Consider the following 26,977-nt stretch of genomic DNA (forward strand, 5'->3'; position numbering starts at 1 on the left):
CTGTTGTACAGTGGACTTTTCTGGGGAACACTTTCCAGACTCAATGTTTATTAGAAAAGCATTCTGGCTGGGTTGCTGGCTCTGTGAGCCAATCACAAATGCCAAAATTGCTGGCTAATTGCTTCAGTGTAAATGCCAGCTCTCCTCTGGGGCTTCTGAAAGGTTAACATTCTCTTGATACTCCCAGCTCTGCTCTTCAGCCCTGGGAGGCTGCCCAGTTGGTAATGGGAAAAGGGTAGCAATGGCCACTTTTCCTCTTCCTTAGGATGGGATTAATGAGAGAGACTGGAGATTGAGCAATTACACATACTTATTTGCAGAGTCTTGATGGAATCTGAGGGTCTGATTTTCATGACTTTTTGGATTGCGTGCTTCCAGGGGATAGGTACATCTACACCTCTTCTTACCCCTCCTTCTTAATCTGAAAACACTCCACAGAGAAGTGGAGGGCAAGTAGCGGGCATGCTTTCCAATTAAACAGGAGGTTTCAACATGATGATGTAAATAACGAAATAATTATACTTCCCTGAGGCATTGTTAGACTTGTCTTTTAAGGACTTTTAGCTTCTTTCTTGATGAAACAAATTTTGTTAGCAGGCAAGCTTTTGGAGACCAGAGACCAGGTTTTTTTGGCTCTTTTATATCTATCATAATCATGATTGCTGTTCATGAAATATTTTCAGTTCTTTCCTTTTCTGGGCACATGGTAGGATCCCACTTCCTGACCACTTTGTGGGTAGGTGGGTTCTTGAGATTAGTCTGGCCAATGAGTTATGATATAAAACATGTGTCATTTCTGTGCTAGAAGATTGAATTTCCTGCTTGAGATCCTCCAGAGCTTTCCTTTCTCTTTGGCATGACAACCAGTAATATGCACGATGGTGGCTGCTTTATCAACCTGAATACCTAAATATCTAGGAAGAATAGACACCACTCCCATCCCCAGCTCCTCTGGGCTCCTGCTAACTCTCAACAGACATGTAGTATGACTGAAAAAATCAACTTTGGGAGCTTTAAGCCACCAAAAATTTGGGGCTGGGCACGATGGCTGACGCCTGTAATCCCAACACTTTGGGAGGCTGAGGCAGGTGGATCACCTGAGGTCAAGAGTTCGAGACCAGCCTGGCCAACATGGGGAAACCCCATCTCTACCAAAAATACAAAAATTAGCCAGGCATGGTGGTGGGCACCTGTAATCTCAGCACTCAGGAGCCTGAGGCAGAAGAATTGCTTGAGCCCGGGAAGTGGAAGTTGCAGTGAGCCAAGATTGTGCCACTGCACTCCAGCCTGGGCAATAGACCGAGACTCTGTCTCAAAAACAAAACAAAACAAAACAAAAGAATTGTTTGTTACTGCAGCATAATTCTTACTGACACAATGTAAGAGCTAACCTATATTTTAAGTACAAACTTCATCTATATAATTTAGTATATGCTTTGAGCCACTATATACTGTAAGCACCTTAAGGGCAGAGGTGGTGTTCTATTCATTTTGTATTCCTGGCGTCTAGCAGAGATACAGGATGTTTCGTAACTAAAGTTATTGTATGAATGCTTGGATACCTGAAGAGACTGGAAAATATGAAGAGAATGAGTAACTGAAATTCAATGTTTCTCCTAAATTTTAAGCTAATAGTTTCAGCTCCTTCTCTTAGCATAGCTTTCAAAAGAACAGCTTTTAAGCGTAAAATTTCACTAGATATATTTTCTCTCTCCCTGCAGTCTCAAGTGGAATCATAGTAAATTACAGAAAAATAGTCTTTGGAAAGAACAGGAATCTGGTTAATCCACAGGCCACACAATCATGGTTGAAAAATTGGGTATGTTCAAAACAAGGGTGTTATTTCTCTTTTGGATAAGAGGAAGGCTTGCAACATCCATTCTAGAGGTAGAGATGTCTAGTCTCACAGTCACTGGTCTCAAATATTTGCCACTCACAACCATCCAATAACTTTATAAGTAATATGATAATTGATTTTTCCATATTTTAATCAGATTAAGCTTCTCAGGATCACTAATTTAGCTAATTAGAGGAATGAGATGATCAATAATACCATTTCAAATGGCTCTATTTCGAGCCAAAAGCTAAGAATAATTTTAGTTAACATATTGGCTGAACACAGAGTTTCTATGGAACTTTCTGAAATATTGAAATAACTGGAAGGTTCTCCCACTACTGTTTGAGTAATAGCCCAGAAATCGGTCATTCCCACACTTCATTCAGGCCCCTGACCATGCTGCCTAAAAAAGCCATGGCTTCACCCTGGACATACCTTCTTCTTACTTGTGATCTGAAATTATACTCTTTTTACTTGTGTACTTGGCTGTTGTCCAGTTTTCTCCACTTGAGTGTAAGTTCCATGAGGGACAGAGGGACACTTCTGTTCACTGCTTTCATTCTGGAACCTAGAACAGTGCCTGACACATACTCATTACTCAATTTGTACTTATTCAGGGAATGAGCGAATGAATGAGTGAATGGATCCATCTCTTGAAGCAATACTTGAATCACAGAATTCTTAAATTGACAGAAGCAGAAGGAAACCAGAAGTGCTCCAACTGAAGGCCCCCATTCTGCAGACCAGCAGACTATGAGCCATGCATAGGATCACACACAGGCGTGGTAGAGCAGGGACCATGACTCTTAGTCCTGTCCATTTCTGCATGCCAATGCCTCCTCTACAGCTGCTGGAGAGGGAGGAGTTTGGGGAAGGTGCAAACACCTGGAGTGGAAAAGAGAAGTGCTGGGAACAGAGGACACTAGTGCCTTCAGCACATCCCATCTTCCCATGGCCACCCAGCTGACCTATCCCAGCAAAGGTGGGAGTGAAAGTTACAGGGATTCTGGGCCAGGTGCGGTGGCTCATGCCTGTAATCCCAGCACTTTGGGAGGCTGAGGAGGGCAGATCACTTGAGGTCAGGAGTTTGAGACCAGTGTGACCAACATGGTGAAACCCTGTTCTCTACTAAAAATACAAACGTTAGCTAGGTGTGGTGGTGGGCGCCTGTAACCCCCAGCTACTCAGGAGGCTGAGGCAAGAGAATCGCTTGAACCCGGGAGGCAGAGGTTGCAGTGAACCAAGATCACGCCATTGCACTCCTGCCTGGGGGCCAAGAGCAAAACTCCATCTCAAAAAAAAAAAAAAAAAATTACACGGATTCTGGAAGGGAGAAGAATAAAAATGATGTGTGGGACATACCAAATAGAGAGGGCAGGGTGTCAAGACTTCCCCCCAACTTTCCATCATAAATTTAGAGTGCCTTTTCTTTTTCTGTAGTTCTTTTAAAAATTATGAGCCACTGAGTATTTTAAAGGGGCTTTCTGTTATGTCATAAATATTCAGACTGGAAATGGTAATTGTTCCCTGTGATTAATTCTGCTTACTTGGGAAAGTTGTGCAAGGTTTTCACTGGAGGGGATGTCTTTTATGTTTTCATGTTACTCATGTATATTGCAATTTGTTCTGAACTGGACTTGAGACAGTGGAGTTAGGGTTGAGGGCTTTTCTTTTTCTTTTTTTTTTTCTTTCTTTCTTAGGGCAGTGTTTGGAAATACTTAAATTGGATGGTTTGTATTACCCCTCCCTGGGCTGAGATTAAGGTAATTGATGGGGCTCAGGGCCAGAAGTTCCTCCCAGCTATTTCAGTGGTATTGGTCTGGGGTTAATGGAGAAAAATGGGTGTTGAAGGTTACAGCGTTTCCCTTTGCTTCCATTTTAATGATACGTGCCTGCCAGTGTTTTCTCTTTGAAGAGCAATTTAATAAACAATCACTGGCGTTTCATGTTGAGGGTAAGATTTGTAATGGCATTCATCTCCCCGGGAGTTCTTCCTCAGCAAGTGATTGGATCAAGGCCGTTGCAATGAACACAGGCCAGCCCAGCCTGGGGCCTTTGAATGTATCATGGGTTCCCTGATGCAGGGCATGAAGATAGGCTGGGGGCTGGGGTGGGGGACAGTTTTCAGAATGATTCCGAACTCCGCTTAGATTTCTCTGATTTTAAAGACATTTCCCAAGGAAGTCAAACCTGAGCCTGCAATTACACTGAGGACCCTTGCAGGGGAGGCCAAGGGGCAGTGGGCACAGAAAGCTCTAGAATGTGATCTTCAGCCGGGATCTCTGCTTTGGGGTAAGAAGGAAGCTGAACAGCCAAGGGCTTTTATTGTTAAAGAGGAAAGTAGGGGCTCTTAGGCTTGAGAAGGAAGATCATCATCAAATGGTGCTTTATTCAGCATCCACACTGGGAATGCACTGTTCTGGGTGCTATACAAAGCAAACCTGGGCAAGGAGTGGGGTTTGTGCATCTATTTTTTTAATTAAAATCACATGTAAATTTATACAGCCACAGTGAGGGTGGGACTTAGGTTCTAGCCAAGGTGCTGCGTGAGCCTGGGTGGGGCTGGGCCCAGGTATGCATGCTCAGAAGTAAGGAGCTTGACTGTTTTCCAGTTTCTTCTGTTCTGAAATGAACAATGATGGTGCTCTAGCAAAAGCACTGTGAACAGGGGAGCGCCACAGAGTGTCCCTATGGCATGTCCCTATGGCATGCTCCAGAGCTGAGGAGGAGAAGGACATCTGTCATTCCTCTCCATCAGTGACGAGGTTCTGTGTGAGGCCACTGGGACCAACACCACTTGTCCCAAAGACCATTTTAAAATGACCATTTCTGTAAAGCCAAAGGTTGGCAGCATCTCAAATGTGGCAAGCCGGTTTATTTATTCTTTATCCTTTTGGCATGTCAAGATTGGAGAGAAAGTGGCATCCAGACATCCTTGTTTGGGACTCCTTTGAGAGCAGAGGTGTGACTTTTGACAAGGGGAGAGCTGGTGGTGGCCAACTCTCAACTACTTCAAGGAAGGGGTGCTCATGGGCACACTGTGGCGGTAACTGACACTCACTCAGTTGAGAGTGGCTATTCTTGTGACTGTGGACCTGCATACTGTACTTCGTTTTATTTTTGAGATGGAGTCTCGCTCTGTTGCCCAAGCTTGAGTGCAGTGACGCGATCTCAGCTCACTTCAACCTCCGCCTCCTGGGTTATTCAATTGGTTCTCCTCCTCAGCCACCCGAGTAGCTGGGATTACAGGTGCATGCCACCATGCCCGGCTAATCTTTGTATTTTTGGTAAAGATGGGATTTTGCCATGTTGGCCAGGCTGGTCTTGCACTCCTGACCTCAAGTGATCTGCCCTCCAAAGTGCTGGGATTACAAGTGTGAGCCACCGTGCCCAGCCATACTATATACTTCTATATCCTGTTTATATTTTAAAAATCCCAACAACAAACAAGATATTCTAAGCTTTAGCCAGTGAGATGCTTATTGGAAGTAATAATACAAAACTTACAATATGCCAAAGTGACTACAGAATAATTAGTATGGCCCCTTGGTGATGGTGGAAATGAGTTTTGACGGGTGAGTATGAAAGCAGATGTGGCCAGCATATGTTAAGGATGGAATTGGAGCTGCCAAAGATCTCCTGCAATAGCTCTTTAGAGTCAGCCTTGAGGTCATGCTTTTACTTAGGCTGCCATAAAACCTAGAGGCTGGGACTTTCTCTGGCTTAGCCAGACACAATATTAGATGTAGAATAAGGAATTAGGGTCAGGGCAACCTAATTATTCTCCAACCTCTATCCACTCACCCATTTTTGCCGGCAAATACACATTGAGACTGTCCTCCAAGACTCCAGTTAGGTGGAAGAAGAGTGGTTCTCCTTCTCTATATTTCTGGGAAAGAATTAATTCTAATTCTGGTGGGTTTTTCTGTAGCAACATTGTGTGATGAGTTCATAAGCTGCTCATGACAAATGGGAGACTGAGGATGGTTGAATGAAAAAGTTCTTACTAGAGTCATAAAGGGCTGATTTTTCAGGACAGACACAATGCTACCTGCCTCAGTAGAGTGCAGTGGCTGACAGAGGGTTCCAGAAGGATTCTCCCACCTCCCATTCCTAGCTCTGCTGTTTACTAGCTGCGTGACTTTAGGCAAAGCGCTGAACCTTTGAGTGCCTCCATTTCTGTATCTGGGAAATAGGCATGACGATAAATTTACCATAGGTTGTGGTTGAGGCAAGAGAATAGGCTCTGGAGGCAGGGAACCTAAGGCCAGTTCAAGCTGACCTCTGAGAACTAAATTGAAAGGAAAACCCCAACTTTCCAAGCTTAAGTAACAGAAGGACCAGATGCTACTCCCTTAGCAAACCCCTTCTTTTCTACACAGCAGATGGAATATTGAAAGTACCTCTCATTGAGGGCCAAGTCTTTGTTTGCACAGGAGTGCAACTTTGTAACTTCATTTTAGCCTCTGATTGGTTGCTTTCTGCAAGCAGACTGCAATCAGACTGATTGCGGGCTACTACTTCATTTGCATGAGATGAACACCAAGTGGCAAGCGGGAAACCTCCAGGGGGTATTTGGAGCCCAGAAGATTCTGTAACTGAGTTCTTGAGCCCCTATGCTCTGGCTAATCCCTCTCAGTGTGGTGTACTTTCGTTTTCAATACATCTCTGCTTTTGTTGCTTCATTCTTTCCTTGCTTTGTGAGTTTTGTCCAATTCTTTGTTCAAAATGCCAAGAACCTGAACATCCTCCACCGGTAACATGGTGAGGGCTAAGTTACTGTAAGGGTTACATGAGTATATTATGCATAAAACACCGAAACAGAAACAGTGCCTGACACGTAGTAAATACTTGATAAATGCTACAGTTATTCCTTCTTAGTCCAGAACCTCAAATGGATATACCTATTTCCGTCTCTCTCACGCCTATTGAATCTGTGTTAGGTCCTAATATTTTGCCTGAGGGAGTTGGACTTGTTGGGTTTACCAATCAAATGATCAGTTCACAGCCTTATGCCTTTCATAAGAAGCAATTAAACGAATGTTGGTTGAAAAGCCCTATGCACTTCTTCCTTCAGGACAGTGAAATGCTATCTCAGGCCAGATTAATACTGCTAATGTGGGAAAAAATTTAGATCTCCGTATTCATCTAGTGAATTTGGAAAGGCACAAGTTATTCAGATTTATCAAACTAGTGACTCTTAAATTTAGCTCTGTGTCTGCAACAGCAAAAGAACTTAATATAAATACCAGTATCTGGGCACCACTCCAGATCTGTGATGTGGTCTGAGCATCCGTATGTCTAATAAAAGTTTCTCAGGTGATTCGGAGCACAAAACTCCAAATGAGTACACAACTCATAATACTTCTTTAGTTAAGCAGAGCTGAATAAAATACCACTAAAGGTACATTTATATTGAACAGGGTTCTTCCGGTTAGTATCTTTCATTATGAAATTAATGACTTGCTGCTATCTCTGGAAAGATATATTTGGCAAAAGAAATCCTAAAGGAATCAAGATTAAGTGATTATGGAAATCTAAGCCTCTTGGTTAGGCATTCCATACATGACTCTTTGTTGCTATCAACCTGGATTCACACATTAATGATACTAGAATTCACAAGTGTCCCAGCACATTACAACACACTCGATCAATAATCGAAAAGGAGCCGCAGAAATAATTTAAGTAAGATTGCAATTGCCACTGAGCTCTGACCTTTCGGAAACACTCGTACACGAAAGTTCCAGGATCCCCATGTTGCATGGTTCCAGGGGGCACTGTTTGCAGAGTGTAGACTGAAGACTGCCTCAGAGGAAGGGTGACTTGCTGGCCCTGCAGGACGGGGCACAGATGCGGGGTCCCTGCCCAGCACAACCACGCCCTATCCTAGCTGCAGTCTGAGGGCCCCGCAGGGGAACTCCTCTCTCTTACAAACCTCCATCCCCTCCACCTCCGCTCCTGCAGCCTCCATGCACTTCAGTGGGAAACGGATCTGCACTACAAACTGCCCCCCTTGCAGAGTTCCAAGCTCATCTAATTACATAGTGTTTAGAACAGTGCAATAAATCCAAAAATACTTCCTTAGCCCTGGAAGTGAATAGAATAGTTTTATGTCATTAAACCCCACAACCAAGGGACCCTTTATGACATGGACTTCTTTGGGAAGTGATGCCTCTGTCCATGTGAGGGTCCTAGCTCCTGGTAGGTTTCTTCCGGTGCCTCCCAGGCAGTTAGAGGACGCCGCTCTCATTAGGTCATGTTTACTGAAGGTGCTTGTTTTCTGTCTCTCCATTCATTCGGTTACAGGACACCCGACGGGACAAAGCGTGTTGTAACTGACCACCAATGGAGCTGGCTCTGTTCACGGATTAAGGTTGTCTTGGCAACCAGCTTTGCTGAACTCACCACAGCAAACATGGAATGAATGACTGGGTCAACACCCCAGATAAAAAGAGGGTTATGCAACTGTTTGCTGAACCCTTGGCGGGATTTTTTTTTTTCTGGACATTTCCCAGAATGTCCCCATATTCAAATATTCCAAATGAAGAATTCCTATTTAAACCCATAACAAGTATTGCCATTGTTCATAGAAAAGAGCTGTTGCTTTTGGAAATATAATTTAAGATCTGTAGACGATTTGAACTGGGTGTTGCTTCAGTTTCAGTAACCGTGCAAAAGCGTATTTAACGATAAGTTTTCCCTAGACAGGAAACGAGAGAGGCCGCTCATGTATTTCTAATGATCTACATAAATAATTTCATCTACTTAGATTCAAAACTTTAGTCATTAAATGGTTTTACTCTCAGCTAAATAGATTCTTGAAAATGAATTTTAAAATGGAGAAATAAGCTTTTGAAAAAAAATTCAGAGACAGGATGGAGCCTCTCTTTGTGGAAAAGCAAATTGGCAAACAGGACAATTTATTTAAGACAGTGAGTACAAAGGAAGCAAGGTTCTGCGCTCTTCTGTTCCCCAAGCCATTTAATTCTATGCAAACAATTACATGGTAATCTAATCCAGGTTTCTAGAATAGTTTATGTTTATTTCTGTCTCGGACGGGAAGGAAAATATTGCACCAGGTAAGATAGTAACAGTTGTTATGACTTGTACCTGGGTGGTTGACACAGTTTTCCTCATAATTATTCTATGTGTTTTCCTGATTTGTAGATTTCTCCTATTTTCTGGGCTCTGACTCCTGGGAGATGTTCTTCTCAGCTTCTTCCTCTTCCCACCTTTTCTTTTTCTCCCAATAGAATCTGATCTGGGTTTTATATAAAGTAGGCTCTAAGAGCTGTTTGTTGTCCTGTTAAACAGCTCATTTCAGATGCCAGAGTTGAGGTCTTTCTTACTTTTCTCCTGTTTGCTCAGAAGACACTGGCCCATGTTTCTTTCAATTCAAATCGTACTTCTCTCAATAGCAGTTTGTCCTGTCCTTAAAATCCAGCCAGGGGGAGAAGGAGCCATGAAATATCTTGAAGAGTTTTTATGTCTTTTTAATTGCTCATGACCTAGATCAATTATTCCAGATTGAGTGATTGATTGATAAGTGTAGCAAGGGTACACTTATCACCAGATAATTTCAAAATCATTCGGGTAATTTCAAAATATCTTCCTTTTTATTGTGTTTTTACTTCCTGTTTTTATCTTAAACACAAACTTTTTTCTGGAAAATTATGGATAAAAATAATGAACATAAGTGTAAAAGAATATGTATTTTTTGAAGTAAATATTTCAAACAGTACTTACTGTGTACTTATTTTTATATTTTGTAGAGACAGGGTCTTGCTCTGTACCTGGGCTGGAGTGCAGTGATGTGATCACAGCTCATTGCAGCCTCGGCCTCCTGGGCTCCAGTGATCCTCCCACCTCAGCCTCCCAAGTAGCTGGGACTACAGCCACGCAACACGACACCTGACTAATTACAAGTTTGTTTTGTAGAGATGAGGTCTCACTATGTTGTCCAGGCTGGTCTCAAACTCCTGGCCTCAAATGAGTCCCCTACCTTGGCCTCCAAAAGTAAACAGCACTTGCTATTATTTTTAACTTTTTATTTTGTGATAATTATAGATTCAAAGGAAGTTGCAAGGAAATGTGCAAGGAGTTCTGGTGCCTGTTCATCCAGTATCTTCTAACAACCTGCATGACTATAGCACAATATCAAAATCAGGAAATTGGCACTGGTACATTCCGAAGAGTTTATTCAAATTTCAAAAGTTTTGCATGCATTTATGTGTGTGTGTGTGTGTGTATGTGTGTGTGTGTGTGTGTGTGTATGTAGCTCTATGTAATTTGATCATGTGTATAGCTTTGTGTAATAACTGTCACAAACAGGATCTATAATCACCACAAGTCTTTCTCATGCTTCCTTTTCATGGTCACATTTACTCCCTTTCCAAAAGCCCCATTCCTGACCCCCCAGCAAACATGAATTGATTCTTCATCTCTGTAATTACATGATTTCACTATTGCATAAATGGGATGATGCAGTATGTATTCTTTTGAGATTGGCGTTTTCACTCAGCATAATTTCCTTGAAATTGATCCAACTTGGTGCATCAGTCAATAGTGTATTCCTTCTTATTGCTCAGTAGCATTCCATAGTATAGAAGTACAGTTTGTTCTACCATTCACCTATTGAAGGCCATTTAGGTAGTTTCCAGTTTTTTACTTGCATGAATAAAACTGATGTAAATCTTCTTGTAGAATTTTTTCATGAAAATAAGTTTTTATTTTTCTGGGATAAATGCCCAGTAATGCAATTGCTGGGTTGTGTGGTAAGTCCATTTTTAGTTTCAAAAGAAAGTGCAAACTTTTTTCAGAGTAGTTGTGCCATTTGCAGTCTCATCAGTAATGTATGAGTAATCCAGTTTCTCCACATCCTTGCCAGCACTGAGTGTTGTATTTATTATTTTATCCATCTTAATAGGTATATAGAGACAATTACTGTGACTTTAATTAGCATTTTCCTAATGGTTAATGATGTTGAGCCTCTTTTCATAGGCCTATTTGCTATCTATATATCCTCATCAGTGAAAAATCTGTTCATGTCTTTTGTCCATTTTCCAACTGAATATTTTAAAATGTTGAGTTTTGAAAACTTGTTTTCTATTTTAGATATAAACCCTCTGTTAAATATGCGATTTGCAGTATTTTCTCCAAGTCTGTAATTTGTCTTTCTATCTTCTTTTTTTTTCGAGACAGAGTCTTGCTCTGTTTTTGAGGCAGAGTCTGGCTCTGTTGCCCAGGCTGGAGTGCAGTGGCGCGATCTCGGCTCACTGCAAGCTCTGCTTCCCGGGTTCCTGCCATTCTCCTACCTCAGCCTCCCCAGTAGCCGGGAGTACAGGCTCCCGCCACCACGCCTGGCTAACTGTTTTGTATTTTTTAGTAGAGATGGTGTTTCACTGTGTTAGCTGGGATGGCGTGATCCGCCCACCTCGGCCTTCCAAAGTGCTGGGATTACAGGCGTGAGCCACTGCTACCAATCTTTCTATATTCTTAACAGGGTCTTTCACAGAGCAAAAGTTTTAAGACTTTGATGAGGACCAATAAATTTTTCTATTTTTATGTTTTACATTGATACATTTTATCACACATTTTAATTTTTAAAATAAGAAATGAGATTTAGGCTGAGGTTTTTTTTTTTTTCCTCTATGAATGTCCAATTTACCAGCACCATTTTTCAGAAAGGCTGTCTTTCTTTCATTGAATCACTTTTGCTTCTTTGCCAAATATTAAATGAAGGTATTTTTGTGGGTCTATTTCTGAGCTCTTTATTGTTCCATTGATATGTGTGACTATATCTCCACCACTATCACACTGTCTTGACTACTGTAGCTAAGTAGTATGACTTAATATCAGGAAGAGTGACTTCTACCCCTTTATTCTTTTAAAAAATTGTTTTGGCTATTATAGGGAATTTTTGTTTCCATATAAATTTTAGAATAAGATTTTCAATTTAATTTTTTTTTTTTTCTGAGATTTTGACAAGAATTGCATTATACTTGTAGATCTGGGGAGAATTGAGAAGTTTACTATGCTGAGTATTCCAATCCCCTAACACAATATGGCCCTTCAATTATTTAGGTCTTTTATGATTTTAAAAGATAAATGCGTTGTAATTTTCAGCATATAGATCTTTCACTTGTTTCGTTAGACTTATACCTAAGTATTTCATTTTCTTTGGAGTAATTGCAAATAGTATTGCAATCAGTTCAGTTTGAACTTGTTTGTTGTTAGTATATGGAAATAAAATTGATTTTTATGTATTGATCTTGTATCCTGGGGCCTTAATAACTGACTTATTTGTCCTAGAAAACTTATTATAGATTCCTTGGGGTTTTGCATGTAGATAATACTTTCATCTACAAATGGAGGCAGTTTTATTTCTTCCATTCCAGCCTGTATGCTCTTTAATTCTTTTTCTTGCCCTATTACCACTGGCTAGAACTTCCAATACTGTGGTGAGTAACAGTGGTGAGACCAGACATCCTTACCTTGTTCCTGATCTTAGAGGGAAAGTGTTCAGCCTTTGAACAGTAAGCATGGTGCTAGCTTAATGGTCATATAAAACTGGGAATAGAAATATAGAATTTGTATAGATGCTCTTTATGTGGTTGAGGAAGATCTTTATTCCCAGTTTGTTGAGAGTATTTGTCATAACTGGGTTTTGAATTTCATCAAATTTTCTTTCTGCAGCAATTGATATGATCGTGTGAGTTTTCTCCTTCAGCTTGTTAATACTATGGATTAAACATTGATGGATTTTCAAGTGTTGAACCAGGGTTATATACCTGAAAGAAATCCCCCTTGTACTAAAGAATGGTGTATTATTCTTTTTATAACGTTGCTGAATTTGATTTGCTATCTTTTGTGGAGAAATTTTATGTTTAAATTTATAAGAGATATTGAGCTGTAGTTTTAAGTTTTTGTTCTGTGTTTGTCTGCTTTTAGTATCAGGATAATATGTGCCTCATAAAGTGAGTTAGGACCTGTTCTATCCTCTTCAATTTTTTGGACGAGATTGTTTAAAATTGATGTGAATTCTTCTTTTAATGTTTGGTAAGAGTCTTCAGTGAAATGATTTTCCAAGAGCTGTTAAATTATAAATTCAATTCCTTCAATTGTTAAGGACTATTCAAGTTATCTACTTCATCTGGGCTGAGTTTCATTAGTTTGTGGTTTTGAGGAATTGGTCCATTTCTTTTCTATTGTTGAATATAACATTGTTCATAGTATTTCTTTATTATCTTTTTTTTTTTTTTTTTTTGAGGCAGAGCCTTGCTCTGTCGCCCGGGCTGGAGTGCAGTGGCCGGATCTCAGCTCACTGCAAGCTCCGCCTCCTGGGTTTTTATTATCTTCTTAATGGTCGCAGGATCTGTTGTGTTTTCCCGTTTTATCTAATATTGTTGGTTTGTGTCTTCTCTCTTTTTATCTTTCTCAGTCTTGCTAGAGATTGGGTTTTCCTCATAGGACCAGATTTTTGTTGCATTAACTTTTTCTGTTGTTTTCTTGTTTTTCATTTCATTTCTTTCTGCTCTTCTCTTTATTATTTCCTTCTTTCTGCTAAATTTGGGCTTATTTTGCTCTTCTCTTTCTGGTCTATTGAGGTAGAAGCTATTATCTTTGACTTGAGACCTTTCTTCTTCTCTAATGTAAGCATTTAGCTATAAATTTGCCTCTCTGCCCTACTTTAGATATCTCTCCAAAATTTTGATGCATTGTATTTTTATTTTCATTCAGTTTTATATGTTTTACTTTTTTTTTTCTTTTCTTTTAGCACTTGTAAGTGTTGTGTCACTTCCTTCTGGCCTCCTTGGTTTCAAAGAGAAATCTGCTTTCATCTAAATTGGTTTTCCACTACAGGGAATATGTTATTTCTCTCTAGCTATTATTAAGAGTTTTTTCTTTCTCTTTTGTTTTCAGACATTTCATTATGATGTGTTTTGGTGGGAATTTCTTTCAGTTAATGCTGTTCGGGTTTGCCCAACTCTTGGATTTGTTGGATTAAGCCTTTTGCTAACTGGAGACATTTTCAGCCATTATTTCTTTGACTCCCTTTTCAACTCCACGTTCTTTCCCCTCTCATTCTGGCACTTCGATAATAGAATATTTTTCTTTTTCTTTTTCTTTTTTTTTTTGGAGTCTCGTAGAATATTTTTCAACTTACATTTTTGTTCCATAAATGCTAAGAATTCATTCATTAAAATTTTTTTTAGTTTATTTTCTTTTTGAATAAACTCAAGTTCACCAATTCTATTCTTGGTTGTCTCCACTTTACCACTGAATTCATACAGTGAGGTTTTTTGTTTTTTTTAGTTTTAGTAATTGTAGTTTTCAGTTCTATAATTTTCACTTGTATTTTTCATTTCTATAATTTCACTATAAATTATACTTTTGTATTAAAAAAAAAAACTTCTGTTTCTTTGCCAAGATTTTCTATTTTATTTCTTCCTAGAGAATTTGTAAGTGTAGAAGCATTTTAATGATGGTGCTAAACTTTGTCTGATAATCCGAAGTCGTGATTCATCTCAGTGCAGGTGTCAGCTGATGGTCTTTTCTCACTTTTGTGTTTTTTATGGTTCTTCCTACCACGAATGGCTTTCTGTTGTGTCTTGGATATTTTGAATATTATGTTTGGCAGCTTTTTTTTTTTTTTTTTTTTTTTTGTCAGACTGAATGTTTTATTTCAACAGACATCCCTGGTTTAAAAAAAAAAAAAAAGTGGTGGTGGGGAGGGTTCAACATTTCATCACACCTGACAGGGAGCAAAACTCCCATCCCAGAACTCAGAGCCCCTTCAGAGGCATCACACAAGTCTTTGCTAGCTCCAGGACAGACAGGAGCTGAATTTTCTAACTTGTTAAGAAAAATCTATCAAATATGTTCATTCTCGCAGAGGCGAGGGCTGGGTCCTTGGGGAAAGAGATCCTGGGCTTAGAGCAGCTGCTGGGGTCCCAGAGGTGAAGCTGGGGGCCAGGCCAGCTGGGCTGGCAGGAGATCCTGGGAGCCATCAGTTCCAGAGCCCTAGAATCCATATTTGGCTTGGGGTTGACGGCGGCTGAGCTTGTTCTCCGACCAAGTGTTCTTCAGTTCCAGCTCCCCCTCCTTGGCCTGATGAATAAGATATGTGATCTGGTGTTTCCGCCGCTGCTGGCCTGTTGGCTGCTCACCTTTCTTTTTGCTGAATGACTTCATGGTTTTCTCTTCTGTCAACGACTTAGTCATCCATTGCTGGGCCCCACTGAGCTGGTCATCACCTTTAATCTCCACAAAGTTGATTTCTTCTCTCCCTCGGTTTCTCTTGCCCTGCAGCCGCTTAAATGCTTCGTCATCGATGAAGGAGGCATCTGGGGCAATTTCCTGGGGTGGGACCAGGGCCGGGTCCTGTGCAGGATAGTAGCCATCACTGTAATAATCCTGATAATAAGCACCAGCAGCATTGGCATCGCCATACGTGGAAAACTGATTGTAGCTGTAGTCATCCCCAGGCTTAGCCATCCAAGGGGCCCCACTTGAGCCTGCTGCCATCTTGAATTCAAGGGGGGCATTGGCTGCATTGTCCTGGAAAGCCGGCTCTGGTTCCGTGCCTGGAGGCAGCTCTTCAGGGACAGTGGGGATGGGGTAAGGGTATGGCTCAACTCCAGGTGGCTCGGCCTTTTCAGGGAGGGAGAAAAAGTTTTCGGGGGCTACTTCCTCATCACTGTCGTCTTCCTCCTGCGTGATCTGCTTTGTCACCTGCAGGGCAGCACTCTTGGCAGCAGCCTTGATAGCAGAGGGCGACGGAGTGGTGGTTGTGGTGCCCACAACAGGGGCAAGAGAGGAAGTCTTGGTCTTAGAAGCCAGTCTGGAGGGCTTAGTATCAGGGGAGCCATCCGAGGGTTTGCGGGAGAAGGCATGGGGCAGGAGCAACCTGAAGGATAGTTTTCTTCTTTGTGGGTTCATCTTCCTCAGAATCTGAATCTCCCTTATGCAACTCCGGCGCCGCGATCTTCACGGGCTCTTTCCTCTTCTTTGGCTTGGGAAGCCCCAGCGGGGGGCCGGCACCGCCAATTGGAGGGGGCAGACTGAGGCCAGGGCCTCGGGGCGAGGGCAACCCCAATCCCAGTCCCTCCCCAACTCGTTTGGCAGCTTTTGATTCTATTTCGACTTCTGTTTAAGTTTAGGTCTTGCCTATTTTTGTGAGCTATTGGTTCAATGACCGTTTAATTTCAGAGCCCTTGCGTATTGTTCTAGTTGACTTTGTTCTTCTGCTTCTGCTGGACTCTCAATCAATCCCTGAAGAGCTTTCCGAGTGAATGGAGGGGTAGTTTTGGAAACACTGGGTTTTAGTTGCTGCTGCAGCTGATTGAGCCTGCCACTGCCTTGGGTTTGGGGTGGATCACTTTATTAGGTCTCTGCTGGATCACCCCTTTCTCAGTTCTTTGGCAGAGAGAGCAAGCATTTTTATTTGTCTATTCCTGTAAGTGGTTCGATGCTGCAAAAAGGCTACCTTTTTGATGTCCAGTCTGTGATATATGAACCGTAGGAAAGAAATGCAAGGAACTCACTCTGACATCATCCCTTAAGGCTTGACATTGTAAGCCTTCTTCTCACTTTTTCAAGTTGTTTTATGATTATCTACTGAATTAGTTCCAGGATATTTAGCTATATTTAGAGAGGAAGAGCAGAGAGAAGTAACTCTGTGTCATCTTGTCCCTGAGCTGGATAGAACTTACTATTTTTACAACAAAAAATTCATTCTCTCTAATAAGAACAATCTTGTGTGTTTAAAAAAATCAGAAAATAAAGATAAGCAACATGGAGAAAGTAAAAGTAGATAACAGTATTGTCACACTGTTAACACATTGATGGATTTTCCTTCTGATCTCCTCTGAATGTGTACTTTTGGAAAAAGTTATCGAGTTTTGTATACATGTACACTAATGTATCTTAAACATAGACATTTTTAGTTTGCAAAGAAGACACATAGCTAGGTTACTTAAGTGAGGAAAGCTAAGATTAGAATATGAAGAAATCAAGAAAGCTGTCTTATCGTTGTTCAGTCCAGGTACCAGACTTTAAGAAAGACTGGAAGAACATCTCATTTTCAAGAGGCAAGGCAAGCTCAGGGGACTTCCACCACTAGTGATTGGGCTATTTTATCTCCTTGAAACAGATATCCATTGGTCTCTGCTACTCTCTTACTGTTCCTAACAGAGAGACTTTGTTTGGATCAGTTTTCATATCACTTAATATGGAGCATGTGTACTGGGCAGAGTCTTGAGCCAAGCCACATGATAGGAAGCTAGTTTCCCGTATGACCACCTTACACAAGTTCATGTTGGTCTCTCATGGCTCAGGCCCAAGTCCCATACATTGTGACCACAGTAGCAACATTCATGTAACACAATATACTACATTTTACATGGAAAAAAACTACCTGTGGTCAACGTCTCATAAAGGAGTTGTGGGAGGGGAGATACACTGGGAAACCCAGGCCTGTATATTTCAAATATTTAGAACATTTGGTGCAAGGTGCAGTGGCCCATGCCTGTAATCCCAGCACTTTGGGAGGTTGAGGTGGGGGGATTACTTGAGCCCAGGAGTTCAAGATCAGCCTGGGCAACATAGCAAGACCCTGTCTCTTCTAAAAATAAAAAAAAAATTAGCTGGATGTTGTGGTGTGTGTCTACAGTCCCAGGTAATTGGGAGGCTGAGATGGGAGGACTATTTGAGCCTGGGAGTTTGAGGCGGCAGTGAGCCATGATTGCACTACTACACTTTAGCCTTTTTTTTTTTTTTCTCAAAACAAACAAACAAAAAGCAGAACATTTGAGTTGATTTCAAGTTTTTACTAATGTGAAAAACAGCCCTGTGGCTCATCTTTTCACTGGTCTTTCACATCCACAGGGACATGAGTGACTTTCACAGGTAGTAATAATGACAGTACAAATCATAGTTGCTCATAGGACATATAGAACCTCAACAGCTGTCAGTTGGGAAAATACATTCATTCTGCTATATTTCTGCAGAATTCTTATGCCTGAATATCATATTACAAATAACTGAATATATCTCAGTGGCAACCGAGGTTCATAGAGCCAAGTGATATACCCAAAGACGTGTGACTCAACTATGGAAAATTCTAAGGGTAAACTTCAGGCCTGGTGACATCTAGTCTAGGTGTCTTGCTACTATGCTGTGCTGCCGTTCTCCTCTTAGAAAAAAGTGTTCTTAGGAGACCAAGTCTACAATACTGTTTAGAAATCCCTCTTATTCACATTTTAGGGAGACTTTGAACAATAAAGGTAAAACAAAAAATTAGGTTTTTCTTGTTGACTCTCAATTAAACAAGGAAATTTATTAGAAATTAACTAGAAAATTTTATTTCTACATATTTTGGTAAATTGAAGATGTTCTCTAAAGAGACTGATTGACACCTGCTGTATACAAGCTCTATTAATCACAGCTGCTTGAGTTCTTAAGCTGCCATAGGATTATCCATTTCCTTCATCATTAACTCTTCCAGTCACATATATCCCAGGGCTATTGGGGAGCTTATGATGATAGTTTTCTCAAAATATTTACATATATATTCCCAGGGCTATTGGGGAGCTTATGACAATAGTTTTCTCGAATTATTTACCCCAATCAAAGTATCTACTTTTTGGGAATCTCTGGTACATTGCCTTAGGGAGACTTAGGCATAAAAGCTTAACAAATGGAACATGATTACTAATATTCCCACATTTTAAATTTGTGTTTAAGGTAGATGTCCTGAAATTAAGGGACATAAAAATTTTCTACACATGAGTATATGTTAATAAGAATCAAATAGTTTTAGAATAAAATTCACCTTTGAGAGCTGAAGCGATGATTGATGACATTTTCACATGTCATTCAGATGTCTGATGTTCCACAGATCTCATCTGCTGCAGGTTGGAAGAAATTTAGAAGCAGCAATTCTTGTTTTTTTCTTTTTTTTTTTTTTTGAGGTGGAGTCTCGCTCTGTCGCCTAGGCTGGAGTGCAGTGGCGCGATATCAGCTCACTGCAAGCTCTGCCTCCCGGGTTCACACCATTCTCCTACTTGAGCCTCCCGAGTAGCTGGGACTACAGGCGCCCGCCACCACTCCTGGCTAATTTTTTGTATTTTTAGTAGAGACGGGGTTTCACTGTGTTAGCGAGGATGGTCTCGATCTCCTGACCTTGTGATCTGCCTGCCTCGGCCTCCCAAAGTGCTGGGATTACAGGCGTGAGCCACCACGCCCGGCCTAGAAGCAGCAATTCTTTTAGGCACAGTAAGTAATTAAAAGATCACTTGTCAGAAGTAGGAGCAGTGACAGTAATATCTTCTGAGCACTTCTTAGGTGCCAGATATCTTATATTGTCATCTCACTTAATCCTCAAAACAACTCATGAGCCCACCTATTTCATCAGCCTATTGTACAGGTGGGGAAGCACAAGTTTTGAGAGGTGTGGCGATTTCTGAAAGTTCCTTAGTTAATAAGTCACAGGAAGAGGAGCAAAATGAAGATCGTGTATTTCTAGAGCTTGCGTCATTTTTTCCCCCACAACGTAAAACTGCTTCCTGAAAGTCTTAGGATTAAAGAAGACTGGATTTTAGAAATTAAGGATATTTCTCTAAATCGATAGGGTGTAAATCTACTATAGGGTTTCTCCTCAATTAAATTCCAATTAGTTTGTCTTCTAAAATGCATGCAGGTTGGAAATGTGAGTCTTCGGGATCAAGCGAGCACAGCAACCTGGCAGACTTGTTGGTTTTGTTGCAAGACTCAAGGTTAATGTGCCTCTAAATCCTTAAAAGGCACATTAGTGGGTAATTACAACAAATAAAGACTAATGGGAGAACCACATCTGTTTTGTTGATTTTACTTAGAGAAGAATTCTGGGTTAGGAGATTTAGTCAAATTGCTTGACTTGATTTAGCCACCCCTAACCCCAATCCGGAGCATACCTGCCAGGGACTCATTGTCTAATGGAAAGATCTCTTGACCTCATGTGTGCATAGGAAAAGCACAAGCAGCCGTGTGCTGACTCTCATCCTGTTTCTGACACAGTGACCCGGCTGATGACTTTAGACAGGCCACTCATTTTCCTGACCCTGAAAAAGCCGTAGAATGTGCCTAGGAGGAGGAATGTCATAAAGACATTTTTATCTTTGTTGTCTTCCAAGGGACCCAAAGTGTTTTCCAAATGAACTGACAAAAATCCATTTGAGAGAGCTTTCTCTGCTTGAATTGCTCCCAAGGTATCTGGAGTCCAGGTGCTCATGGAGTGAAACTTTCCAGGTGGACATGCCTTTACTTTTTGAGAAATTGGAGTAACAAAGCTTTCACTTGGGACATAGAGAAACTATTATTAGTTTCTTATGCATGGCATAATTAAAAATCAGTTCTTATGCATTTTCCTTATTACATAACATGTAATTCACATCTCTCTGTGGCAAAGACAATGCTACATGTTCATGAAATTCCATTGAATCTTCCTCTTCCTAAGCAAGTAGAATGACTACATTTCCTAGCCTCCCTTTCAGTTAGATTAGGACCATGGGACTGGTTCTCATCAATGGGGTATGAGCATTGTAACCCATTTCCAGATCTGATCCTTAGAAATATCACATCTGAACACACTGCCTTGGTTTCCTTGACTCAGTAATCATGGAAGCCATGTGTTGAGTTCACCTCATCAAAAGATGAAGGCAGCCTGGATCCCTGGATTACCAAATGGAGGAGAGATGCTCTGCAGAGTCATCTTTCCCATCAGACTTTATGTGAGAGTCATCTTTCCCATCAGGCTTTCTTTGGCAAGCCACAGAGACTTCTGTTTTTTTGATCATCTTATAATAGCCAAGACTATTCTGAATAATGCATTCTCCTTTTCATATGAGCTTATGCTCTGTATTTCAACTTGAGCCTCATAGAATCTTGACTTTTTATTAAAAGTTTATAACTCTGTAGTCCATCCATCCATCTGATGCTTGATTCTCCTCTACTAGATCTTGGTCAAGGATATTTCAACTTCTATAACAGCCATTTAGTGTAACACTGGCTTTTATAGGTTCCATTTACAGTGAAATACATTATTATTATTTATTATTATTATTATTTTATTTCAATAAGTTTTGGGGGGAACAGGTGGTGTTTTGTTACATGAATAAGTTCTTTAGTGGTGGTTTCTGAGATTTTGGTGCACCTATCCCCTGAGCAGTGTACACTGTACCCAATGTGTTCTCTCTTTTCCCTTACCACCCTCCCACTGTTTCCTCCGAATCCCCAGTGTCCACTGTATAATTCTTGTGCCTTTGCATCCTCATAGCCTAGCCCCCGCTTACAAATGAGAATATATAATGTTTAGTTTTCCATCCCTGAATTACTTCATTTAGAATAATGGTCTCCAATTCCATCCAGGTTACTGTGAATACCATTATTTTGTTTCTTTTTATGGCTGAGTAGTATTCCATGGTATATATGCACCACATTTTGTTTATTCAGTCATGGATTGAAGAGCATTTGGGCTGGTTCCATATTTCTGCAATTGCAAATTGTGCTGCTGTAAACATGCATGTGCAAGTATCTTTTTTGTACAATATAATGGTTTCTTTTCCTCTGGATGGATATCCAGGAGTGGAATTGCTAGATCAAATGGTAGATTTACTTTTAGTTATAGTGAACTGTATATTGGATGGTGTCTTCTGTACACTTGACCCATTAAGCCAGGCTTCTAACCAACATTTCCCTTGCCCGCAGTGAACCACATTTCATCCAGCCCACAGAGAAAAGTGACAAGTGCTAAGGCAGATTTTAAGTGCCTGAACAGGATCCCTAAATTAACGTCACTCTGTTGGGGCTTGCCCTTTTCGCTGGTGCTCTCACATTTTAAAAACATTAAAGTGTCTGCTCTACACTTCTCCTCATTTTCACTTCCCCTCACCATTTTGGACTCTGGCGTTCCGGCACTGTTTTCATTCTTTCCTCTGACAGCAGCATCTTCTATTGTCTCAGGAGAGGATTCCACCTCAACTCTCAGTGTGATAAAATCACACCCCATTGCGGTCCTGGAGCCTTTGTAGTGCCCTGGTGACACCAGACTGGCCCTGTCCTTCTCAGCCTTCCCCACCTGAAGCAGGAACAGTGGAGGGTGAGAAGCAGATGCAGAATAGAACAACCAACTCATTTTAAACGATGTCAAAAAGTTAAATCAGAAATGAGATCTGTCAGGCTAGAAGAGTAGGGGCTAGCAGAGACCCTCCTGTCCTGGGAAAACCTCCTTTGAGATAATTTTGCAGAATTTCGGGGAATTGTAGTCCTCTTCTCAGAGGCCATGTCATTCCAGAGATCTTCCTGACCATTTTTTCTATTCCATTCCTTGTTATACTCTATCTGCTGTTCTTGCATTATTTTTCTTCACACACATTCAACTACTTGATATATCATTTATTTTTGGGCTCCCATCAATAGGAAGTCTTGAAGACAGTAACTTTATTTGTTTACTCCTATATTTCCATATCCAAGAGAGTACCTAGCACACACTAGGTGCTCAATAAGTATTTGCTGGATGTTGTGTAAATAGCCGAATAAAACACTTACAGAGCTAGAAAATCAAGCTGAGGAATTCTCCAAGAGTATAGCATGAAAATAACAGAGATGGAAAAAATGGAAGGAAAGAAGAGATAAGGAAGATAGTTTCAGAAGCTCCAAATATAGCAAATTAAAGGAAGAAAAAAGAGAAAGAATGAAGAGATACTTTTCAAAACAATCACATAAGAACATTTCTCATATCTGACAAAAAGATAATGGTACTGAGGTTGAATGTGCTTAAGTTCCATGTAGAATAAATGAAAAGACACATCATAGGGAAATTCCAGAGCCCTCAAGTGAAGAAAAAAGTATCTAGAGAAAAACACCAGATAACTCCCAAGCAGGAAGAATAAGACTGGTATCTGCATGGGCATAGCTAACACCAATGCAGGAAGACACTGGGGCAGTGTTTTTGAATTTTTACACAATGAAGTCACCTAAAGGTGCAAAAAAAAAAAAATGTAGAAATAACTCATCATAGGATAATGGAAAAAAAAGAACATATACTGTCAATAAGAAAGAAGCAAAGCAGCATATGAGAGCAGGAATAAATCTAGTGTCGGTTGATAGTGTGAGTTCAGGATGATACTAACACCATGTGATACCATTTATGTGTATTTTAAAAAATACAAGAATCAGTTTTATTTGTTACATTTATTATTTTTACATCTCTCTTTCTTTCTGTGTCTATCTAGTTCAAAATCATGCATGGGAATTATTTTCATATGCATGGAAACTTTAGAAAAATGGTTACCTCTGGAAGGGTAAGAGAAGATGAGGGATGCTTTGACTGTGTATGTAATGCAATGTTTAAATTCATTTGCAAAAATAAAATATCTCAACTATGGCTGAAAGTTTTAAATGTTGTTAAATACAGGTGCTGAGTACACAGGGTAGTTACAGTGTATTTTTCTAAATATGCATAATTTAAAAATAAAGACATTTTCAGATGTACAAACACACAGAAAATTTATTATCTCTGAGAAAGAAGAGGGAAGTAAGAAGCAACGGGGAGTAAAAAAAAAAACAATAAAACTTACTCTTAAAAATAACAAAGTATCAGTATTTTAAAAAATCATTAGAATTATAGACCTAAAGGGCCAGATAATGTAATATGAATTGGTGATGGTGGAAAAGCAGGTAAAGGAGTGAGGTGACCGGAGATACGGAGAGTAAAAGAGAGCAGAAATGTTCTTGGTTCTTGTTTAGGGGGAGGCTCTAGACAGTAAGTTTCGTTGTTTGTAGTAGTATATATTTAAGTATGTGTGTTAAAATATAAGAGTAATCTACAAAAGGAGGGAAGGAGAGTGTAAAAGTTTTATACCTTTGGAGGTGAGAGGTGAGGGAGAGAAGAGAGGAGAAAAAGAGGAGATGAAGAAGAGAAAGAAAACAGACAAAAGAAAATGTAAACCCTCTAACAAGTGGCAGGGGAGAGAGTAACAGAAAATATGGTGATACAGTACACACACACAAACTCTTTCAAAAAAAAGTACAGTCCTTCACAAACTCTTTCAAAACACACACACACACACACACACACACACACACACACACACACAAATCCCACACACAAGAAAAGAGAATCTTTTCAAACTCATTCAATGAGGTCAGTATTACTATGATTAAAAAAAATCTAAGACAGCACAGGAAAAGAACTACAGACCAATACCTCTTATAAATATGGAGGCAAAAATCCTTGGTAAAATACCAGCAAACCAAATCCAGGAACATGTACACCAGGGCCAAGTGGGATTCATCCCAGGAATGGTTTGACATACAAAACCAATCAATGTAATGCACCATAACAATAGAATAAAAGACAAAAATTATATGATTATCTTAATAGACAGAAAGAGCATTTAATAATATCTAACACCCTTTTATGATAAAACACTTAACAAAGAAGGAATGAAAGGGAATTTCCCCAAGCTGATTTGGTTTTTTTGAAAAACCAAACAGCTAGATTGTACTTAATGGTGAAAGACTGAATACTTTTCCCCAAGAGAAGAAACAAGCCAAGAATGCCTGCCTTCACTACTTCTATTCAACATTGTGTTAAATGTTCTAGCCAGGGAAATTAGACAAGAAAAATAAAGAAAAGGTATCCAGATAGAAAAGGAAAAGTTAAACTATTACAACTAGTAAATGAGGTCAACAAGATTGCAAGGTATCAGATCAATGGACAAAAATCAGTTGGATCCTCCACACTAATAATGAGTAATCTAAAAACCAAATTAATAAAATTCTGTTACAACAACATAAAAAAGAATAAAATAATTAGGAGTAAATTTGAGAAAAGAAGTACAAGACATGTACATTAAAAACTGTAAGTATCACTGACATAATTTAAAGAAAACCTAAAGAAATGGAAAGATATCCCATGTTCATGAATTGGAAGACAATATTATTAAGACGGCAATACCCAAACTGATCTACAGATTCAATGCAATCCTTAACAAAATACCAAAATACCAGCTGTCTGTTTGTTAAATTTTTGTTTCTTTGGGGTTTTGTTTTTGTGGATATTGTTAGGCTGGTCCTAAAATTTATATGAAAATGCAAGGGGCCCCAAAATAGCCAAACAATCTTAAAAAGGAGAAAAAAAAAATTGAAAAACATACTTCTTGATTTCAAAGCTTACTACAAAGCTATAGGCACAAGGATAGATTACAGATTAGGGGACTAGAACTGAAAGTCCAGAAATAAACTTTCACATTATGATCAACTGAGTTAAACAAGGGTGCCAAGGCAACAATGGGAAATGAATAGTGATTTTCAGTAAATGATTCTGAAACAATTGTACTTAAAGAAACCACTGAATTGTGGACTTTAAAAATAACAATAATAAACTTAAAAATAATATCTTTATCTCTTTATATTCTTTTTATAGGAGGCTTAAAGAGGAAAAAAAAAAGATAGTCCTGGTCATCAACTTATTACCGAAAAAACAAAGTTTGAATAAAAAGCATGAAAGATGACTCAGCCCTATTTCATGCTCATAGAAGAAACTTGTTCTAAGAAGTTTTAGTTTTAAATATTTATGCATTGAAGAATATAAACCCAAAGCATATAGATAAAATACTGATAGAAAAACAAGGAGCAATTAAGAAATCCAGTTACAGTGGAACATCCCAACAACCTTTTGCTGAAATATGTAGTTACAATAGACAAAAAACACGTAAAAATAGAGAAGAGAGGATTTGACTAACAAAATCAAAACTTTTGTTTCCAATGCAGGCAAATAGGTAATCGTTCTAAACAAAAATGGAACATGTATAATAATAACAACGTTAGGCAACTAAGGAAATTTCATCAAATCCCCAAAAGTTATCATATTGGCCACTTATAATATGTGCAGTGCAATACAATTGCAAATTAATAATAGAAGAATACTACAAGAAACTGTATCCTTAAAAATGAAAAAAACAACACTTATAATTACTCTTGGACTGAATAGAAAATTAGTGAAAATTATAAAATATTTTGACATTAATGCTGAGATTATATATTAAAATTTCTGTGATACAACTGAAAGTATTCCAAGAGAAAAAAAGTATAACTTTTAATACCTTTACTTGAAAATGAGAAGGACGTAAAATGAATAAACTAGCTTCCAATCAAAGTGTCAGAAAAATAAAACCAAAATAAATCCAAAGAAAGTAGTGATTAAAAAAGAAAATAAAGCGAAAGTGAAATTTAAAAATAATTATGTTTTAGATAACACTTGATTTCAATAATGATTACAAAATAACAAGACGCTTCTTTGAAAATACCAATAACATCAAAAGACATATGGTAATTGTTAGCAAAGAAATAGACATGTTTCAGTAAATAATATTAAGCAAGAAAGGGGGAATATGGCCGGGTGCGGTGGCTCACGCTTGTAATCCCAGCAACTTTGGGAGGCTGAGGCAGGCGGATCACGAGGTCAGGAGATTGAGACCATCCTGGCTCCGGTGAAACCCCGTCTGTACTAAAAATACAAAAAATTAGACGGGCGTGGTGGCGGACTCCTGTAGTCCCAGCTACTCGGGAGACTGAGGCAGGAGAATGGCGTGAACCCGGGAAGCACAGCTTGCAGTGAGCTGAGATCGTGCCACTGCACTCTAGCCTGGGTGACAGAGGGAGACTGTCTCAAAAAAAAAAAAAAAAAAAAGAAAGGGGGAATATAAGTATAGAGACGAGTTTTAGAAACTAGAAGAGAGTAACAAAAATACGTTAAAATAAAAAAGTAAGAATCTCCCTGCATCCAATTAGCCTTAAGGAGAAGTTCCACAAATATTCAATGAAGATAACTGCCCATCTTTAACAAACTCTATTTTTAAAAATTTTTTAAATGGAAAGATAGTGAACTTATTTTGTGAAACCATGTAAAATTAGATAAAAATTATAGGACAGTATAAAATGCTTTTACACTGTTGGTGGGAGTGTAAATTAGTTCAACCACTGTGGAAGACAGTGTGGTCATTACTCAAAGATGTAGAGGCAGAAATGCCAGTTGACCCAGCAATCCTGTTACTGGGTATATACCTAAAGGAATATGAATCATTCCATTATAAAGAT

At 39.5% G+C, this 26,977-nt stretch overlaps 1 pseudogene across 1 annotated transcript; it reads right to left on the reverse strand.

The window, feature by feature from the left end:
• Positions 1–14,483: 14,483 nt before the first annotated feature.
• Positions 14,484–21,884, reverse strand: LOC694144 (proline-rich protein PRCC pseudogene; annotated as a pseudogene). The gene is made up of 2 exons (XR_013398512.1): positions 21,689–21,884; positions 14,484–15,985 (listed from the first exon to the last, which is right to left on the reverse strand). The product of XR_013398512.1 is annotated as a proline-rich protein PRCC pseudogene (transcript).
• Positions 21,885–26,977: the final 5,093 nt, after the last annotated feature.

Source organism: Macaca mulatta, chromosome 9, assembly GCF_049350105.2.
Source record: "Macaca mulatta isolate MMU2019108-1 chromosome 9, T2T-MMU8v2.0, whole genome shotgun sequence".
NCBI lineage: Eukaryota > Metazoa > Chordata > Mammalia > Primates > Cercopithecidae > Macaca > Macaca mulatta.